Consider the following 4,536-nt stretch of genomic DNA (forward strand, 5'->3'; position numbering starts at 1 on the left):
ATAAAAATTATTGTTCGCGAATATTCAATTTGGAATGCGATTTTGTTAATAAAAAAAATACTTATAACTTATGCAAAACCCAAGAGAGGCATTTATATTTATTTCTTTTGCGTTCATTTTCAAATTCGCCGTGCATATATTTTTGTGCATGGCGCTTGAGAGGGCATCACGTGACTAAAAACGACCAACCAACGACCTCGCTTCGGCCATCTTGACATCTTCATCTTGGCCACCTTGACCTTGCTTTGCCGTGGGTGGATCGTTGTTTCTATTATTTGTGCTTTTTAAGAATATTTTTTTAATTCGGATACTTTTATAATAGCTTTAATAGTATTATTAACATAGTGAATAAAATGGTGTCCTGTTTTTAACGCAGTTGGAGTAGCAGAAACAAATGTAGATAAAAAAATCTGCAGTAATAACGTTTCAATTATGACAGAAGCTCCAAACAAATGACTGAATGAAAAGCCCTATTAAAAGGTTAGTAGGTATGCAAATATGTAAACGAAGGCATGCCCTGTATTTCAGAAAATAAATTAATACTATTAATACCCTAATAATACTATTCATAAAAAATCTTTTAAGTAACCTAGATATAACAAAGTGAATAAAAGGCATAAATCAGAAGAATTATTATTTTATTTTATAAGTTAATAATTGGTCATATCCATTTATTATTTTAATAATAATTGTGAACAAGCCACAAACTTCGCTTATTCCTAACTAAAATAGTAAATAGAGATAATAACAATAGGATTTGTAAAACTAAAGTAATTCTTTTTGCGTTTTTGCTAATGTATGCCTTTATAAATAGGATGGTAGACCACACACTATAATATGCAGTACCAACTAATGAATACACAGAATATTATAGTCGATTTGCTAAACTCAGTCTCAGTACTACTGAGTCTCAGACACAACTGGCTAGTGATTTTAGTAAATAATTTTGCCAATTTGGTAAAATTGGCAAAAAAAAAATAATAACTAAATAGTTAATAATTACTGTAATTTTGGCAAAATTGGTCAAAAACAAAAAAAAATACCTACTAAAATCACTAGCCAGTTGTGTCAGAGTTTGGGGAACCGACTATACTAATAAACAATTTCTAAGCTGTTTTATAATATTTTGTGAGTCCATTAATCATATTTTTTATTTAAAACTAAAATTTGTTAATAATGCTTAGTAATGCATATATTTTGTATTTTTAGCTTTCCAGAAGATCCTGCGAAGAAGACATGAAGTATAGATCAGATTTGTTAATAGAGGAGTATGTTCAAAACACTTTTTAGAAAAAGATATTGACAGAACTTCACTTTCATCTGTTCGTTTAAGAGACTGTGCTGTTCCAATAGCTTATGTCACACAGGTATATGCATTTTTTTTCTTGGTTTTAACATCTTTAAACGCGAAATACGCAATAGCTTATCGAATTGATGCCATGTTATTTTTCTTTATTAAGGTCTTTGTTTATTATTGTGTATGTGTATTAACAACAGAAACATTTTTGGTTATTCTTTTATTTTATTTTATATTTTGTCATCAAGTGTTCAGTCAATGTATGTAGTTTTCTTATGTACACCTTTATGGGTTTATACCTGGTGGATGTATATTTCAATAAATAAATAAATAAATAAATAAATAACCTAATTAATAATACAGTCTGTACAATATAGATACTGTTGTAATTCATTATCTACATCGGAGATCTAAGTTGACATTGTTGCCCAACTGCAAAAAATTTTTGAATTCATTTTAAGTCAAATATATCACATAATTATTGCGAAGTAGATTATACAACAAAACAGATTAATATTCAATGTAAATAAATAAAAACATCAGAAATAGAAAACAAGAATTAAGGTATAATCTTATGTTACAGTTATTAAGGTACCAAGGGTATTATAAGGATAATAACGCTTGAGGTCAATGGTGTTTTTAACAAGGGCCTGAGGGATATACGTTGACCGAAAGCGTTATTATTATAATACCTGTGGTGCCTTCAACGTTTAATGTCTGACTAAATTATTCTTTATATGCGAAAAATTTGAATGAATTTTGAATTGATTAGTTTTTAAATAAGTACATTTACCAGTAACAGTAGTAACATAATTGTGGTAACCATAGTTTTACTTAGGTTGATATTTGTCAACTTGACAGTATCTAAGTCGTTATTTAAATTTAATGCCCAAGGGCGTTATATCATACTTAACAGACTTCGAAATGTCATTATTTGTCAAATAATGTACCAGTAGGACATTAAAGTAAATTTTAACTATTTAGAATGGGAAATAAGCCACAATATTATTAAAAAATGATTTTTATTAACGTTTCGACGCCCAAATATTTTCGACCGTACTGTGTTATAGTGGTTTGAAGTTTCAGCAATTCGGTCATGTGAAATAAAAGTCTATTTGTTATTTCTCAATATTTCGTCACACTTTTGTGACTTCTTCAGGAGAAAAAACTATAAGAGTATGAATTTAGATTTTTTTAACATATCGTAAGGGTCTACATAATACAATAGTATTTTGTATTTTGACAACGGCACCCGATTTGGGCGTCGAAACGTTAATAAAAATCATTTTTTAATAATATTGTGGCTTATTTCCCATTCTAAATAGTTAAAATTGTAAAAATGCCACAAGAAAATAGCTTCAGAACAACATTAGAGTAAATAATAAAAACAATAAATATAATGAATACTAAATACTTATTTGTTTGTGAAAAATCTATTTCTTTGTGGCTTTTTTGTAATTAACTATTCTAATGAGGAAATAAGCCACAATTTACTTGAAAAAATAATTTTATTAAGGTTTCTACTTCCACGTCGGATGTCGTTGTCAAAATACAAAATGTTCATTATTATTATTTTATTTATTAAATATTATTTATTATTTATTTAAATATTATTTAATATTTATTTTTTTATTATTATTATTTATGCGTATTATTACCTGTAAATAATATTTCTTCTGATTGTTAATTGTAAAGGATAGAAAAATTACCTTTTATTTTATTTTCTTTTAGAATCAGCTGAGAGAAGTGGTCTACAAAAAACCAGAAAGGAAACGGAATATGTGGCTACGAAAAGCAAAAGAAAGGTTTACAAAGCAAATGTGACACATTTTTTTATAATATTTAGGAATGTCAGTAAATTACATTAAAAAATGTATGTAAAGATTTTTTGCAATAAAAATGTTTATATTTATCAAGCATGTATTATTTGGTATGGCCACATATCGTCAGTGATGTGACAATACCTCCTATCTGTTTTTTTCAAGAGATTTGTAAGATAGACTAAAAACTTGTTTCGGCCACCTCCTGTTTTCATATATTTTTTGACTTGTTTTGCAGTAAATTCAACTATCTATTTACTACAAAAAAGTCAGAATACGTACGAAAACAGAAAGTGACCTTAAAAAATGTTTTTCGTCTCCTGCAAACCTCATGAAAAAACATATAGGAGGTATTGTCACATTACTGACGATATATTTCAGTGAATGTCTAAAAAATATTCTGTGAATGTTCAAAGAACGTTCGTAGACATTCATGGAATGTTCTAACAAGACATTCAGTCTAAAAATATACTGTGAATGTCCAAAGAACATTCATGGAATGTTCCAACAAGATATTCAGTCTAAAAAATAGACTGTGAATGTCCAAAGAACATTCGTAGACATTCATGGAATGTTCCAACAGAACATTCTAAGAATATTTAAAATGCTGACACAGCACTTTCCTGGGACTTTCCAGGGACATTCGTGTGCATTTGGGGACATTCCAGGAATGTTTTCAATGTCCTGTGTGTACATTCTAGGAACATTCATGGAATGTTTTGTGTTATTAGGGTAAGAGAATGAAGATCGAGTTATAATTTATAAGAATAGTATTTCTAAGAAATGTAAAATACGTAAGTCAGTTGAAAAACAGCGTTCCTAAAATAACAATTTTTTTCATATCGAATGTCAACAGGGAAATTTTTTCCTCTGAAAATTTCACACTTACATTTTGTTTCCCATTTCAACATGCGAGGACAGAATAATAATTAGCCTAATGAGCCACTTACTTAAAAAATTTTTAAAAGCGATATACAGCAGGATATATTATAAAATTTGAAGAACAAGTATCATGGACACAGATTAGATTCCGCAATGCCTTGCCCTTAGGCACCCGAGAGGCTCTATTCACTGTCCAACTGCTTATATGCAGAGATGTCAACTGTGACTTACCTATATACATATTTGTTTTATCGACTACAAAAAGGCATTAGATAGAGTAAAACATGATCAGCTCACAACCATCTTGAAGGAAACGGGAGTAGATGATAGATCTAAACAACACATTAGATATGCCGACGACGCAGTAGTTTTTGCACATAGCCTACCTAGATGTTTTGCAAAGAATAATGTCGCGCATATAAGATAGAAGTAGTGAACATGAACCTAATTTCAATAAAAAAAAAACAAAGTAATGGTATACTATACAAGGACTATAGTCAGTAAGCGCGAAATATTAAATACACAACTTTTGGTTAA

The 4,536-nt window shown here is 29.2% G+C and overlaps 1 long non-coding RNA gene across 1 annotated transcript; it reads left to right on the top strand.

Annotated features, from left to right (window-relative positions):
* Window positions 1-213: 213 nt before the first annotated feature.
* LOC126892462 (uncharacterized) lies at window positions 214-3,620 on the top strand. Its single transcript, XR_007700849.1, has 3 exons — window positions 214-480; window positions 1,210-1,367; window positions 3,029-3,620. It is a non-coding gene; the product is annotated as an uncharacterized LOC126892462 (long non-coding RNA).
* The last annotated feature ends 916 nt before the right edge of the window (window positions 3,621-4,536 follow it).

This window comes from Diabrotica virgifera, chromosome 9 (assembly GCF_917563875.1).
Source record: "Diabrotica virgifera virgifera chromosome 9, PGI_DIABVI_V3a".
Classification (NCBI taxonomy): Eukaryota; Metazoa; Arthropoda; class Insecta; order Coleoptera; family Chrysomelidae; genus Diabrotica; species Diabrotica virgifera.